The sequence below is a fragment of the Pinus tabuliformis genome, chromosome 1_2, assembly GCF_031772625.1.
Source record: "Pinus tabuliformis cultivar Carrire ecotype Pingquan chromosome 1_2, CPIR1, whole genome shotgun sequence".
Lineage (NCBI taxonomy): Eukaryota > Viridiplantae > Streptophyta > Pinopsida > Pinales > Pinaceae > Pinus > Pinus tabuliformis.
Window position 1 is genome coordinate 959,541,049 of NC_142298.1, and position 18,012 is coordinate 959,559,060.

Genomic DNA, 18,012 nt, shown 5'->3' on the forward strand with positions numbered 1-18,012 from the left:
GGGAGGGTGAAATCCTCCGAGAAGTTTTAGATGGAGTGAAGAAAGGGAGAAAGATGAATGTTGTAAGTGTTGGATCTCATTACCTCAATCGTTTTTCCTGTCCAGGGGAAGATGGAGGGTTTGTTATCAATAATCGAGAGTCGAGACTACGATTCTTGTATATGTATATATAAATATATATATATACATATATATATATATATATATATATATATATACATATATATATATATATATATATATACATATATATATATATATATACATACATATATATATATACATATATATATATATATATATATATATATATATATATATACATATATATATATATATATATATATATACATATATATATATATATATATATATATATACATATATATATATATATATATATCGAGAGTCGAGACTACGATTCTTGTATATGTATATATATATATATATACATATATATATATACTCTCGATACTACGATTCTTGTATATGTATATATATATATATATATACATATACAAGAATCGTAGTCTCGACTCTCGATTATTGATAACAAACCCTCCATCTTCCCCTGGACAGGAAAAACGATTGAGGTAATGAGATCCAACACTTACAACATTCATCTTTCTCCCTTTCTTCACTCCATCTAAAACTTCTCGGAGGATTTCACCCTCCCCGATTCCGTGATAGTTTGCGAGATGGTAGCCCTTGGAAACAAATTGAACAGGTGGTGGCAGGCATGCAAGTGAGAAAATATTGGCCTACAATAAAACTATAAGAATGAATTCCCACCTATCATTCACCTCCATTATTTGTGCCATTGATTGACTCCAAACTATGGGGCTGCATGAACTCTGAACCTCAATTATACAACTCTAGTTGGGTAGTGAAATTCTTCACCACACCAATTTTGACAACGTGGGTCTGCCGAGGCTCGTCAATTTTCCATGGAATATGCGAGGACCCACCACATAATTTCTTGTGATAGTTTATAAGGAGAAAAATCCGGCATTTAGCGTAGACCAAGATTGCACTGATGTTATGGTTTCCTTTTCCCGAAGTGGAATCTTATACTGGTTTATTTTATTCTCGTAGAACCTATCCTAATTTATGGTGCAGACTCATTATTATAAATTTTGGAACGTGAGAAATGCAGTTTATATGTGTGTGTGTGTGTGTGTTTTTCTTTACAGAACAAAAAATCACTTATTTTAGAAGAAAAATAAGTTTTTTTTATTAATAAAAAGATCTCAGTACGTATAGACAAAAAAATTCCAGATATTCTTCCAAATTTGTAAAAGGTTTTTGGAGGCAATATGTCAACAAAACAAGGATCCAACTTGAATATATAAGTAACCTACAACCTATCCTCCAGACCATTTTCAACAATCAGAAACAAAAAGTAGATTTGTAGCATATTCAAAATTGTGGAACTAGAAAGTGATATAAACCATTATTCCAATAAGTTGAGCATGAAAAGAAAATATGCCTCCAGAAAATACTAGGAGATTATAGTGAAATTTCACCCTCATTGACCTGTCGGTCTCCATCACAAAGTTTGTAATATAGTGAGCCTGGAGCAGCCAATAATCCCTCTTTTGATAGCTCGTCAGCTACAAAATTTAATTCCCTATATATATGTGCTTGAAGGAGACATTTTCAAATTCTCTATCCTATCCAACCATATTATCAAATTTGGAATCAAGAGAGAAGCCCTCCATTTGATTATCTCTATAATGGCTCTTGAGTAGCCAAATATAGCTAAATTCTCTAACCAATGCTGCTTTGTTAAGGACAACAACCCCCAAAGTGTTATGAGCTCAGCTTTGATGTTCGTTCCCTTCCCCCATCCCAGAAAAGAAAAAAAATCTTCTGAGATTTGTTACAGACCCGATGAACTCCACAATGAAACGTATATTTTATTCAATGCAATCATAAAGTTTTTATACAAGCAAATACAGTTACCAAATCTTAACTATTGGTGGTTTTCCTAACTGTAATAAGAAAACTACCTAAATTATCAATTCTAATCTACTAATGTTACAATATATCTTTAAGGATTAGTTAACATTCCCCCCTTAATCTGAAAGGACATCTAACATGTCGAGTAACATTCTAAAAATTTCAAACTTTTCTCATCCTAGTGCTTTGGTGAATATATCTGCTATCTGTTCTGAAGTAGGAAAATGTGTCAGATGAATTACTTTGGCCTCTACATAAATTCGAACCAAATGATACTTGGTGTTAATGTGCTTGCTTCGATCATGAAACTTTGGATTCTTAGCCAACTAAATTGTAAAAGAATTATCGACAAATAAAGGAGTTGAATCTCTTTGCTTCTCCTGCAAGTCTTCAAGTATCCTGCTAAGCCAAATGATTTCTTTTGTGGCTTGAGCTATTGCAACATATTTGGCTTCGATGGTAGAATAAATATGTACATATTTATTGCATGACCTCCAAATAATGGTTGTTGATCCAAGATTCATCAAATAACTAGAAGTAGAGACCCCATTCTCCTTATCACCATCAAATTCAAAATCTGAATATCCAATGAGATGGAAATATGAAACTTTGGAGTATTTGATGCCAACAAACTAAGTTCCCTTCAAGTATTTCAACACTCTTTTTTATTCATTCCAATAACCTTCACAGGGCTGATGCATGAACTTGGAAAGTATCCCTACAACAAAAGTAATGTCAAGTCTAGTAGTGGTTAAAAAAATTAAACTTCCAACAAGTTTCCTATACTTTGTTGGATCATCAAAAGTACTTCCTTCAGTGGAAGTAAGTTTCAAATTCTGCTCCATATGAGTAGAAACAGGGTTACAATCCTAAATTCCAAATTTGTTTAGTATCTGTCCAACACAATTCTTCTGAGAAATGAAAATGTGTTTGAGATGTTGAGCAACTTCAATTCCCAAATAATAATGTAGCAGACCCAAATCTGTCATGTAAAAAAAAAATTTGCAGCTCCCTTTTAAAAAATACTATATAATTATCATTGTTCCTTGTAATCATCAAATCATCAACACACAATTAGATATACAACAAATTTTCCAATTCTTTTGACAAATATAGTTGCATCATCTAGGTCAATTTTTTTGTAATTTAGCTTAAGGATGTGTTCAATTAATTTTTCATACCAAGCATGGGATGCTTTTTTCGGTCCATATAATGCCTTGACCAATTTTCATACCTTATTTTATCTACCTATGACAACAAAACCCTTAGGCTGAAACATGTAGACATCCTCTTTCAAATATCCATTTAAAAAAGTTGAGTTCGGATTGTGCCCCATTTCATTGTAGGAGAAAAAGTATTTGTATAATCAACGCCTTCCTTCTAAGCGTAGCCTTTAGCTATAAGTTTGGCCCTATATTTTTCAAGTGAACCATCTCCTTTATACTTGACTTTATAGAACCATTTACAACCAATAGGTTTGATGCTAGTAGGAGGATCCACCAACCTCCATGTGTCATTTTTAATAAGGGCATCATATTCTTTCTTCATTGCATCCTTCCATTCATCACAATTAGTAGATTCTTCAAAGCAAATAGGTTTACTAATTGTGGTATAATTGCAATCATGAGAAACATTACATGTAGAAGATATGTCTATCTCATAATCATTATATTTGCTTGGAAGTTTGCGAATACGAGTGGATCTTCTCAAAGATTGTTGAGGTGGTTGTGAAGGTTGTTCATCTTGAAGTGCACGTTCTTCAGGAACACTTTCTGATTCTACTGAAGCAACATTATCTTCCAAATTTTCCTTAGTAGAATCATCTTTGTGAATTAAATATGGAAAACCCGCAAAATGATCCAGAATGGGAATTCCCCCCTCAATATGTGGCAATGTAATTTCAGATTCAAAATAAAATTTCTTGGATGCAAATTTCTCTAAATGGGCAAGTTGTCTATCGATAATAGAGAATTTTTTTACGATTCTAAATAAATGACATCTTTGGAAAGAATAAATTTTCTATTTTCTTCATCATATAGTCCATATTATTTTGAAGTACTGGAATATCCCAAAAAAATACACTTTCAAATTCTGACATTTAATTTCTTTCTTTGATGCTTAGGAATAAGTGCATAACAAGTAGATCCAAAAACCTTAAAATGTTGAACTGTTGGTAACCTCTTGTACCAAATTTCATATGGTGATTTATTGTTGAGGACAGAAGAAGGAAATTTATTTTCAATATATGTTGCAGAGAGTACTATTTCACCCCAAAACATTCATTTGACATTTTTGAAAAGCATCATTAATCTAACCATGTTAAGCAAAGTGTTATTCATCCTTTCTGCAACATCGTTTTGTTGTGGATTATATGGAATAGTAGTTTGGTGTTTGATGCCATTATCTATTAACTATTGTTCAATATTTTGAAGTATATTCACCTCCATTATCAGTCCTTAAGATACCAATATTTTGTTGAATTTTATTTTTAACTATAGCATGAAATGTTTGAATATATCAAAAACGCGTGACTTTTCCCTCAAAAGATAAACCCAACACATCCTCGAATAATCATCAATAAAGGTGAGTATATATTTATTTCAATTTGCAGTGAGTACATTCATAGGTCCATATAAATCAAAATGTATGAGACTTAATTTTCTGAAAGATCTAGTAACAAAACTATGAAATGGTTGTTTATTGTGTTTCCTCAAGATGCAAGCATCACATGGTGTGATATTTTCTGGAATAGTGGGGATACCTTTAATTCCATGCTCTTTCATAATTCTAATGTTGTTATAGTTGATGTGACTAAATCTAGCATGCCATAATAAACTTGAAGACAAAACATTATCTTGTTGCACTAATGGAGTTGTATTTGTAGTAGATTGTGTAGTAGATGAATTACTATCAAATTTCAACAATGTACCTTCTTCAACACCAGTCATAATTACTGAATTATCACTTGCTCTGCGAATTTTAATTATGTCATCAAAAATATGGATTGAATGTCCTTAGTGTCTTATATGAATGAAAGACATTAAGTTCCTCTAAAATTGGGGAATATAAAGAACATCATTCAATATGTAATCTTCGAAATGTGTCATTTTTAATCTAATTGATCCAATTCCTGATGGTTTAACTTCAAACTTATCAGAAAATTAAACAACACCATCAACATTACCACCAAAAATTTCAAAAAGATATTTCTGGAGTGTCATATGACAACTAGCACCTGAATCTAAGATCCAACTATCCTCCCATGAAGAAAATGCAGTGTTAAAAACATTATCAATATTGAAATTACAGTGCACAACTGTATAGTGATAAGATTCATTTGTTTTACTTTTGTCAGAAGATAGTTTCTCTGTCTTGTCATTAACTGGCTCTTTCTTTTCATTAGTAATCTTCTCCCTACGAACCCTGCAATTAACTAGACTATGACCAATGTTTCCACACCTATAGCATCTGATATCTAATTTAGACAGGAAATTCTTATATTTTTGGTAATTTTGTTGTCTATCACCCTGATTTTTATTATTGTTCCCCCCCTGCCTTTAAAGTTCCTCCTAGCTCGACCTCTAGGATTCTTGCCATCTATGTTAGACTCATTTTGTGATATATGTTCCTTTTGTGCATGACACAAGGTTTCTGTATTAGTAATGTAAACAGACTCTTTCTTCCCAAAAGCCTTTTCTCTTTTTGCATTTTTATTCACTAATTTATCAAAAGTAATGTGCTTTAATTTTCCACTAACTTGGAGAGATTCCAAGTAGTGTGAGTATGCAGGGTGTAGGGCCTTGATGAAGGCAGTTAATTATAGGTCTACTTTAACACCTATGGCTTCTATATCATGGAGCCTTTACTTCAGAAGCCAATCTCATTGGATCATTGTCGTTCGTGTCTGAATTAAATAACTTCAATAATCTCTGATTCTAAATGTGAATCATAGAGTTCCTTTAAAATTTCTAATGTTGCATATGTTGTCTTACATGAATGAATGTTTATGCTTCCCTCTTATGAGACTGATGTTGTAATCATAGCATAACCTTTCTTGTTCTTGAATTCCCATATAACATGTTGTTTTTCATCTTCTAGAGCTTCTGGTGCAATTTATTTATCATTTTTGTCCTTTTTTCCTTGGAAAACATCTTGCCACAAATCATTAAAAATCAATGCAATTTTTAGTTTTCTTATTCATTCTAGGTAATTTTCTTTCCTAGAAAGGACAATGCCAACTAACGAAATTATGGATGTCATCTTTAAATGAAATATATTTTTTTTTAATAATTTGGATGAACTGTAGAAAAATATGTCACTATCTGTAAAAAACTAAAAGTACCTTGGTATGCAATTGGTGCCCTCATGGCATGGCCTTTGCAGCAATTTTTTTTTAACGAAATCCAATTGAGGTTAACAAATTACCGAAGATCAATTTATAGTGAAACAATCGTTCAAAGTTTTTGACATATAACGAACGTCCCAATTGGTGGGGATAGCGTATGAGAGGACCACAGGTGCTAATTCAAATAATGGTCTGGATTGCTCCAACAGATCCAACAATGCACAGAGGCACAAAACTTGCCGAAGTTTGACGAGACGGGTGATCCCGAGGAAGGGTATCATGAAAACTGATTATCACTTTAATCGATGGTACACATTCATTACGAGGGTACCCAAACTTGTTTCTTATACCACGACGTATGGTATCCGGGTGGTTTGAAAAACCACTAGTCCTGCCCACTTTCGACTGGTCACTATTCACCACGCGCTCCTATTGTGGGTTCTGTTGACCACACAACATTTCCCACCTCAATCACAATAGGAAACACGTCCACCACGCTTCCCTTGTGCCACTCTTCCACAACTATAAATCATCAATGGAGTTCAAACTAGGTTGTCACCACTTCTAAACCTCACCTCTCTCATACCACTATTATAGGCCTGATGAACTCCACAGTGAAACATATATTTTATTCAGTGTAATCATAAAATATTTATACAAGAAAATATAGTTACCAAATCTTAATTGGTGGTGGTTTTCCTTACTGTAATTAGAAAACTACCTAAATTATCAATTATAATATCCCGAAGGATTAGTTAACAAGAATTGATTCTCAACCAAGCTCCATAACCAGAACTACCAGCCCACGGTGTACCATCCCAAACACTCATGATGAAATTGATCTGCAAGTGAAGATTTATCAATCTGGGCATGTTTTCAGAATTATTGGAGTGCTTCCGAGTCACCAAGCACCCTTGTATGCAAGTACAAATCCTGTAGAGATTGAAAATCCTATTTTCAAAGTTTACAAAATTCCTTGCATGCCATATTTACCAAGATACATATAGAGGGAGAACCTTGTATTTTCCTTGCCTATTAAACCATGATTTGTAGCAGGACTCAAAGGTGAGAAATGTGGTATTTTACGTGCGATAAGTTTTGGAGTTTCTTTTGGATATATTTTTTTGGTGAAATTTGGTTGGCATTTGTTATAATCATAATTTTCAGTTGTGAAATCTCCACCATAAGTGTTTTAAGGATTTATTAGTGAGCTAAATTCATCTATATAGACACAAAAATATATATTATAAATAATAAAAAATTATCATTTAATCCATAATTATTTTATTGAACTCGAGTGACAAACTCTAAACTATATAATTCTTAGATAACTCCATAAAAAATTTAACGCACATTTTTAATATGACATCTTTTTACTTTTCATTTTTATAATTTTAAATTGCAATTTTTTAAAATATATAAATGAATTTAAGTTTTGAATGATTTTAACATCTTAAATTATACCATTATAAAATTTAATTTTTTCCTTTTATAAAACTTTATCAAATTTCAAACAAAATAAATTATTATAAAAACAACATTAATTATAAAACACTTTAACTACATACTAATTTATCATACTGATACAAATCTCTCTAATTTATCATATTTATAATATGGCAAAATATATTGTACTTAACTATTCAACATCTATAAACGTTAAAATATAAAATACTTTAATTACATATTAATTTATCATATTTTGACACAATTTATCTAATCGACCTTTATATTTAAAATAGAACAAAGTTTATCATGATACTAACTATTCAACGTCTATATTTAAAATAGAACAAAGTCTATCATTATACTTAACTATTCAACATCTATAACAACATTAAAATATAAAATATCATATCTTAATACTCAGTCTACGTAGAAATCAATCTTTCATATTTAAAATAAAACAATGCCCATCATATCTGACTCATATTTAAAATAAAACAATGTCCATCCTATCCTACTATTCCACATCTATAACAGAAGATGTTGACACTCCATCTACAAATTCCAACCACGTTTATTTTATTCCTTTACACATCATTTCAACTACTCTTACTCTATTATTTTAATTTTAATATTAATTATTAGCGATCTTCATGGCATTTTTTTAAAGAATGCAGCGTCTCTATGTGACGTGTTATATATTATATTTCAACGAAGATGTTTTAGAAATGCATTTGTAAGGACGTGATATATTATTATATTTCTACGAATATGTTTTAAAAATGCGTTTCGTAGAAATTAAGTTTTCGAGACGCATTTGTGAGGGTGGCATATATAATATTTCTACGAAGATGGTTTATAAATGCATTGGGTAGAAATAAGTGAATGTATGAGGAAATGTTTTGAGAATGACATAGGAATATATAATGGACTCAAAATTCATGGGAGAATATGTATTGAATAAATCAATGCTTTCCATTTCAATGGGTGGTGTTGATGTTGTACTAAGAGTCCAATGGCTATAATCTTTGGGTACAATAGTTTTTAATTTTGAAGAATATTTCATGAAATTTGTTTCGGAAGGAAAGGAAGTTGAATTAAGAGGTATCACAGGAAAACCAGAAAAGATAATCAGCTCTAACAAAATGACAAAGCTTCTAAAGAAAGAACAACGAGGCGTAATTATACAATTATTTTTGCTAGAGGTTCCCACATCAAAATCATCTATTTCTCCAGATCTCCAAAATGTCTTGGACATTCATTCCAAGGTATTTGAGACTCCCAAAGGCCTCCCACCTATTCGTGGTCATGATCATGCTATTCATTTGATTCCAGGAAGTGTTCCTCGAAACATCAGGTGTTGGGGGGAAAAGTATCTAATGCAGAATGCCTCTATCCCTACTCTGAAGGTGATAGTACTCCAGCAACAACTGAATGCAAAGTTATTCAAAGTTTCTTCTTTATGGGATGAGAGAGGGAAGAAAAGGATGATCTACTAACCGTTATCTTGCGCTTATAGTCGATCCTGTCTTCACTCCTTGCTGCTTGCTCCTAGCTCCTTGCCCTTTCACCGGCCCAGCTACACACAGATCCTGTAAAAGCACAAGAAAAGGAAACTACAAGAAGCATACATCCATAATCGATTATAGGATTAGCATAAATCAAATGTACAAACATCTATTCATCATAAAGATACATGCACATAGAAGAATCTTGAATACTTTATTGATAACAGAAGTAAAGTTCTGAGAGAGTTACAACCACAATGGGCCCAATCCAGCAACACCTCCCAGCTGAATGAAATCTCCTCTTCACCTCCTTCAAGCAAACACCCAATAGCTCTAATCACAAACCAACAGCACTTCCTTACTTGCACAAAATTCCAGCCCCTTTAGACCTCATGAGAGAGCTCTATATATAGGAGATTTGGAGAAACGATGAGTCATCTTGAGACTGGCCTGAAGCTGACTTGTGTCCTCTCCCACTTTAGTTAATCTTCAGTTCTTGAGTCCACTTGGAGAGTCTTGCTTCCACTCGGAGATCAAGACCCTCTTACTCATCATAGGGCGAATTCCTTAAACCAAGTGTCAGTTTGGAAGCTTCCTGGGCAGTTGACACCTTGCAGAATGACTGTGCCACTTGGCCAATCTCGCCCAACGCAGGTAGCCTTCATTGATTTTGACCTTCAGCGCAGGTAAAAGGAGGAGCAGTGGACATTCAGCGCAGATGCTCCGTGGAGCAGCTGACATGATCCAGAAATGGCCTGTTTTTGAGTGGAGAACTGATTTTCAGTGCTGTGGTTTGCAGACCTTGTTCCTCTAAGGGTAAGAACAACATGTTTAGGGACTTTGGATCCCTCATATTATTGACATTTCATGATCCATGCTGTTAGGCACAAAAATGTCTATAACAGTTGCCCCCTAAAGTATGAGGTCGTTTATCGAGTGAAATGCTTTATTAGGAGGATCCGAAGTTCATTCAATCGGCTGAGGGGTGCCCTGCAATAAAATACAATACAATACATTATTTTTCATTCTGCTTTCATGATCTAGCTGAGGCGGGCATTCCCATGCTCAGCTTTATAAATTCATTTTGGTACATATAACAGACGACCGTCTGATGATAGACTGATAATTCTCTGCTGAAATTATCATCCTTTGAGTAGGATGATCATCTGCTGCAATGATGTACATATTAAATGTCTTTATATCCTGAATATATATTGCAGCCCGGATGGATGAAACTAGATCCGGGGTCTTCAATCTCGTTCGATCTTCACTCTAAGTACAAGTCGATCCATGTGAGAATTACGCTGAAGTCGAACATGGAAAGACATCGCTTGATTACCGGTCAATAATGTAAACCGTTAACAAGCGCAAGAGGAATCACCAATAATGACAATGACCCTCAAGGTACTGCAGTACAATTCACGTGGTGTGAATAAAGGACTTGGCGTCGAACACCACGCAAAATCTTCTGGTCGAAGGTCATTGATGTATACCTGTCGCCGGAAGTGAGAAACTTGCCATTGAGGCATGCAAGCTTCAAAGTACTGGGGGGGTGTTCCTAAATCCACTTCTTGGATAATGAGCTGAAGTCGACAAGAAGCGATCCGTCAAAGGAGGGCCTTAATGAATCCCACATCAGTGACACGAAACGGAGCTAATGACTTTAGTGGAGGTGAAAACAAACTGTGAGATATGATTCAGGGTGGCGATCATGGGTGGATGAAGGATAATGTATGGCAGTGGATGGGACACGGTTGACTCTTTCTGAACACATCTCTTGAACATATAACGACACTAATGTGATGGATCGGTAGCATTACCCCAAATACGGATGGTTTGGCGAGGACCATGGTGATGAGACCGGTGAATGAAACAACCCAACCCGATGTGGTACGGAGGACAAAGTGTCATGTTCAAGAGCGACTTGCTACCATCAAAGCTTTTCGAGATTCTCCCAATTTTTCCCCAGTCATTTCTGACCAGTACCTCTTTATTTTTGTCAAGCTTGAGGAGGATAACATATGCTTGTTCTATAACCTGCCCTTCGGGCAAGCCCATCGCTATATTTTAACGTGCCTAGCGATAGGGAAACTCGTTCTCGTCTAAAGACAAGTTTGTCGCTATTTAATCATTTTAACGAGTCTAGCGAGAAAGACGACTCGGTCCTTTTCATTTTTAGAGAGTCTGAAAAGGTACAGAAAGTTAACTCCAAATTTCCTTTTTCGTCATCTAATCCCTTAAGTCCGAAAAAGTATAAAACAATACAGAAGGGATGAATTTTCGATAACTTTTAACGAGCCGAATAAAACAAGCGCTCGACCTTTTTGTGCAATAATCCCTCAGGTCCAAAAAGATTAAAATCTAGAGGAGGGATAGCTCTTCCGGTCCTTTTAACGAGCTGGAAGGCCAAAACTCGGCAAACTTTTCATATTTTACGAGTCAGATGAAAAGAGCTCAAAGAAGACTCGTCTTTTGAGGAAGGAGTGATAAACAGGGATAGCTGCAAATTCCAGGTACAAGTTGGAATTTTCCAATCACGGCAGTGTCACAAGGATGGCTAAGTGAAATCACTCTTCGCAGCTGTTCCTCAAAATGGGTAAACAATCATATGGAGGTGAACGATAGGCCAAATGAAATGGAGGTGGCAGGTGCAAACACGACCAAGGCTTTTATGGCTAATAAATTTACGATCACAATGGTTATTTACCGGAATAGGTTCATTTTTTATTTAAAAATGAGCTTAAACTCTGGGGGAAACATTGCTCACTGCTTATATTTATTTTTTAACGAGCATGAAGACCGCGATAAAACTGCTCGGATCTTGCGTTTATTTTTTAACGAGCATGAACTTTATGCTAAAACTGCTCGATAATTTTGTATGCCCCCAGCATAATAATGCAAACGAGGCATATGCCCCCTAGTCTTTAAGGGGGGCACTTCATTTTTTAATGAGGTTGACACCGTAAAGAACTATCCTCTTGTCTCTTTATTTCATTTTTTAACGAGGTTGACCTGACATAGGAACTATCCTCGAAGCTTTAGATCCATTAGAAATAGAAGGTTTCATATTCCATTGTGGCCATTTCCGCCAGATCACTTGTAGGCGGTAGGGCAACAGTACCCATTAACTTGGGGTCTCTTAGGAAAATTACTCCGATGTTTTGGAGAGAACGATTGCCTCCATGGATCATTGGAATACTTCTTGTAATGAATGGTGGCACAACTTCTGACGAAGTTGTCACCGGACTTCTTGGTTGATCTCTTCCTTTGTCGTTCGACAACTGTGGATTTCTATTCCTTGTCGAAATCGAAGTATCATCCTGTTGCTTAGAGTTCGACACCATTAGCACCTGGCCCCCGGAAGTATTTCCACTATCAACCAGATTTTGACTTTGATTGGGAAACGGATCAGTCAACACAGCTGGATTTTTCGGACTCTTAAAGAATCTTTTTATCTCAGCTTTGTATGGACATTCTCTTGTCCAGTGATCCTCATCGCATATCTGACACCCAAAAGGTGGTTTCCCTTTGCCAGGAGGGTTTGAAGAATTTTTTCCAGGGGATGACTCACCTTGTTTCTTCTTCTTCCCTTTGTTTTGCTTTTTCTTCTTGCTTCCTGGTTGATTGGTTTCTTTGCCTTTATCTTCCGATACGGCATTTACTTCCGAAGCAAGAATTTCTGCTTTCGCATTTTGATCTGAATTCTTACGGGCTTTCTTTGCGGAAGCCTTTATCGATTTCGTGTTTGCGGTGCCAATCACGCCATCACCGGCATGAGAGTCACTATTTGATTTAGGAGGGGGAGGAATTGAAAATTTCGGTCTAGGGGCGTCAGGAATTTTGTCATAGAGCGTGCCGGACTGGGTATACACCAAGTCCAAATACTGTGCACGAGCAATTACTTGCTCCTCTGTTACGACTCCCCCCTTGGCCACATCTTCCGTAATAGCCGGAAGTAACGACTTTATAAACCATTCAGCTAATAGCTGATCGGGAACATATGTTTTTACCATCCTACGACGATGACGCCACTCATGTATATGATCAGATATATGGGTAGCAGTTGTCTGTTTGAAGTTGGTTAATATTTCTGTTCCCGTTTCATACCTTATCGGTAATTGAAAATGGGTTAAGAAAGTCGTGGCTAGGGAACTAAAGTTGTCGAAAGAGGCTCTTGGCAATTCAATATACCATTTAGCCGCTGGACCTGTCAATGTCCTCTGGAAAAGGCGAAGTCTTATCGAATCGTCGTTAAGGGTGTTCGACGAACACCACAGATGGAAAGTCATCACGTGATTCGACGGGTCTTCACCTGGATTTCCATTGAATTTAGGAATGTCAGATGGAAGTTTATGAGGAATCGCTGGCCACCAAGGGGCATAAGCAACCGGATCGTTGGTTAAACGGTGTAAGTCAGGTAACTCTAAAGTTGCCACGAATGGTAATTGTTGATTCAGGTTAGGCGAAGCATAACCAGGGTATGATGGAATCGCCTGAGCAGTGGGTCTTTGCATACCAGCATAATGTAATTGATGTTGGTATTATTGATACGACTGGTGGACTTGACCACTATAAAGTAGTTGGTTTTGACCGTTTTGGATATACGGTTGTCCACTATTCGCAAAAATCTGCTGCTCAGACCCTTGGTATACTTGCTAGAACTGCGGTTGTTGGTATTGTACAAGCCATGGTTGTGACGCCATGTTTTTTTGCGCCATGCTAACCATTGGACCAAGGTGTGGGGTAATGGTACCCGCTTGTACTTGTGTCGCCCCACCAGTCGGCGATTGTGGTTGTGACCCATGGTCAAGCGACTGTTGCATTACAACCTGAGGTTGACATGTAACAAGTATTGCTTGAACTTGCGACACGGTTACAATAGCCGGGGTGGTTGGGATGTTCGTCACAGGTACACACTGTTACATAGAATATACAATCCTTGGTTGTTGATGTAGCATAGGTACCCAACTACTTGACGCAATTCCACTATAACCTGAATACTGTTGAGAACTGCCATATGGATATCCTCCCAGAGGAGGTAATGAAAAGGCATACTGCCCCCCATATGGTAGCAATCCGGAACTCAGAGGGATTGTTAATCCTTGAGGACTAGATGGCCCAAATTGACCTCCATGAGGATCAATCTGTCGAGTTTCAACATAAGAATTACCGGGTATTACTCCGGATGAACAAACTGGAACATACCATACTGTCGACATAGTCCCTTGGTGGACTCCTTCTAGCAGTTGAGAGCTAGTTGGGACAGCTGGTATGCCGGCAAACATTGTCGGAGTGACGGCAGGGGGTTCTGCTGTCGCTGTGTCATTTGACACAGTCCTAGATGATGACGGTTGTTCAGACATTTTAAGTCTATCCAATAGATTGCCTAGCGATTCTACAGGAACTTCCACTTGTGGTGGATTAACTTCTGATGAAGGAAATAGAGTGACCCCGACTCCAAAATGAGTTGGAGTACTTGCTTGCGGATCCTCTGCAATTTCCTCTATCGCAATCAAACCTAGTGGAAGAGGCAGACCGTCAGGTCCGTAAAATATTTCTGGTGCCGAAGAAGCGGTTGTTTCGACAGTGACAGTTGTTTGGGGAACAAAACTTTCTGGACCGGTTACAGATGGAACTGGTTCAGTTACACAAGTATTTTCCCCCATACTAGGATCAGTATTACTGTCCTTCTGTGGCTGTTGAACTTCCTCTATAGAGGCAGGGTTTCCAGAAATGTTAGGAGTAACCGGAACCTCGGATGTAGTAGGAACACTTGTTCTAACTTTCAAAGGAGATTTTGAACCGGTTAAACGAGTTCGCTTTGCCCGTACTATTTTCGATTCCAGGGACAAAGACGGTTGACTCGCAAGCCTCCGCGAACGACGGATTTTCAATTGACTTTCTTCCACGATTGCGGATTACTCGATCAACCAAAATATTAAAAGGGGAAATTGTGTTTCCGAATTGAATGAATTTTATTAGACGCTTTTAGACACAACTTGCTTTTTCACTTTTTAAGAGTCGAGAAAAAGCTAAAGATGACTCTAGTCTCCTTCGATGTATTAACGAGCCCGAAGTGACAAATGCTCGGTTGGACTTTTTCAGTTATAGAGTTTGAAAAAGGCCAAAAGAAACTGCTCTGGAGATCTAGGCAGAGGGTGTGCCAAACCTTTCGCAAAACCACAGAATACGTTTTACGGTACGAGTGGTCGATCTTCGTGAATGCTGTGTTCACTGCATTGCGATCAGTAGGGCGGCCGACATGGTTTCCTATGGATAAAGGCTTTGATCCTATAGGGGTCTCCCAATATATACGCGACGGTACGTGGGAGCACAAGTCCGTATTAGTGCCACTGACTCTCAGGAGGAATCACCCACCTTCGTCGAGATCGACAGTCACTATGTTTAACGACGCCGGAACACGTCTCTAGCTTAGACCTCTAGATGTTTGCGTTATGTTTCAAAGCGTTGTTAGGTTCATTCAATATATTTTAAGTTGATCTTTTTAAAGTTTGCCTTTCAAGGTTCACCACGAGATGTATTGATACAAATTCCTAAATGCAGTCTAAGATGAGAAGCAAGCTTTTCCAATCTTTTCGACTTGTGAAAATCTTAACTACTGAGGGAAAAGAGAGATAGTATCCTTTTCACACAGATAAAAGAGCACTCGCTAATGCACTTTTTCCTAAATCAACATACAAACTTAATGCAAAATGCACAAATGCAAGTATTTCTTTTCACTTCCTTAATGCTTGATGAAATACAGAAAGAAAGTTGTTGTATAATTTCGAATTCAATTTCAAGCGAAAGCAAACAAGTTCGTCCAAAAATCGAAAGACACCTTACGATCTACTTGTTTCGACACTAGAAATATATAAATTCAAACCATATAACGAAAGCGACAAACTCAATCAGCTATGAACAACAAATAAACTAACTCTTGAGATCAGAACGACACTTAATCACAGGTCTAGATCTAAGAGGTCAATGCATGACTGGTTCACTTTTGTTATGGGAAACTGTAAATGACGCAAGAAATACAAAAGAACAAATACAGTTTCTTTATACAAGTGAGGCAGAATAATGACAAAGGAAGATGGTTCAGATAGGCCTACTAACTGGCAGCAAACTGCAAAAACAACAGTGAAAACAGATCAAGACACAGCAAGAAACCACAGGAACTCAAGCCAAGACTGGTCCAGCACAGGTGTAACACTGCCTGTTTGACCTTCAGCGTAGGTAGCCCCTTCGGGAACTGCGCTGAAATGCAGACTGCTAGTGTACATCCTACAATGAAGAACGAGACTTTCGTCCGTCTTGGTTTCTGGGTCACAGATTGCTCAAAAATTCACAGTTTTTGCTCAAATCAGAAGCTATCAGTCAAGGACACACTAAGGGATGTAAAGGAGGATGAAAAGCTATCACTAAGAGCTTATTAGAGTTCTTTTGGATCAGCTCTTCAACTCATAAACTTGCTCAAAAACTGAGCCAGAGTAGCTGCCCTCTACTTTGTGTTTGATAGATTCAAACAGAGTTTGATTTGGTACTCTCCTTGTTTATGAAATGAATAGCAAGAAACACAACAAACTACCAAGATCCTCTCCCCAGTGGAGTCGCCATTTTGTTGGGGGGAAAAGTATCTAATGCAGAATGCCTCTATCCCTACTTTGAAGGTGATAGTACTCCAGCAACAACTGAATGCAAAGCTATTCAAAGTTTCTTCTTTATGGGATGAGAGAGGGAAGAAAAGGATGATCTACTAACCGTTATCTTGCGCTTATAGTCGATCCAGTCTTCACTCCTTGTTGCTTTCTCCTAGCTCCTTGCCCTTTCACCGGCCCAGCTACACACAGATCCTGTAAAAGCACAAGAAAAGGAAACTACAAGAAGCATACATCCATAATCGATTATAGGATTAGCATAAATCAAATGTACAAACATCTATTCATCATAAAGATACATGCATATAGAAGAATCTTGAATACTTTATTGATAATAGAAGTAAAGTTCTGAGAGAGTTACAACCACAATGGGCCCAATCCAGCAACACCTCCCAGCTGAATGAAATCTCCTCTTCACCTCCTTCAAGCAAACACCCAATAGCTCTAATCACAAACCAACAGCACTTCCTTACTTGCACAAAATTCCAACCCCTTTAGACCTCATGAGAGAGCTCTATATATAGGAGATTTGGAGAAAGGATGAGTCATCTTGAGACTGGCCTGAAGCTGACTTGTGTCCTCTCCCACTTTAGTTAATCTTCAGTTATTGAGTCCACTTGGAGAGTCTTGCTTCCACTTGGAGATCAAGACCCTCTTACTCATCATAGGGCGAATTCCTTGAACCAAGTGTCAGTTTGGAAGCTTCTTGGGCAGTTGACACCTTGCAGAATGACTGTGCCACTTGGCCAATCTCGCCCAGCGCAGGTAGCCTTCATTGATTTTGACCTTCAGCGCAGGTACAAGGAGGAGCATTTGACATTCAGCGAAGATGCTCAGTGGAGCAGCTGACATGATCCAAAAATGGCCTGTTTTTGAGTGTTTTTGAGTGGAGAACTGATTTTCAGTGCTGTGGTTTGCAGACCTTGTTCCTCTAAGGGTAAGAACAACATGTTTAGGGACTTTGGATCCCTCAGATTATTGACATTTCATGCTCCATGCTGTTAGGCACAAAAATGTCTATAACATCAGGCCTTACAGATATCCTTATGCCCAAAAGAGTGAAATTGAACATATGGTTGCAGAAATGCTA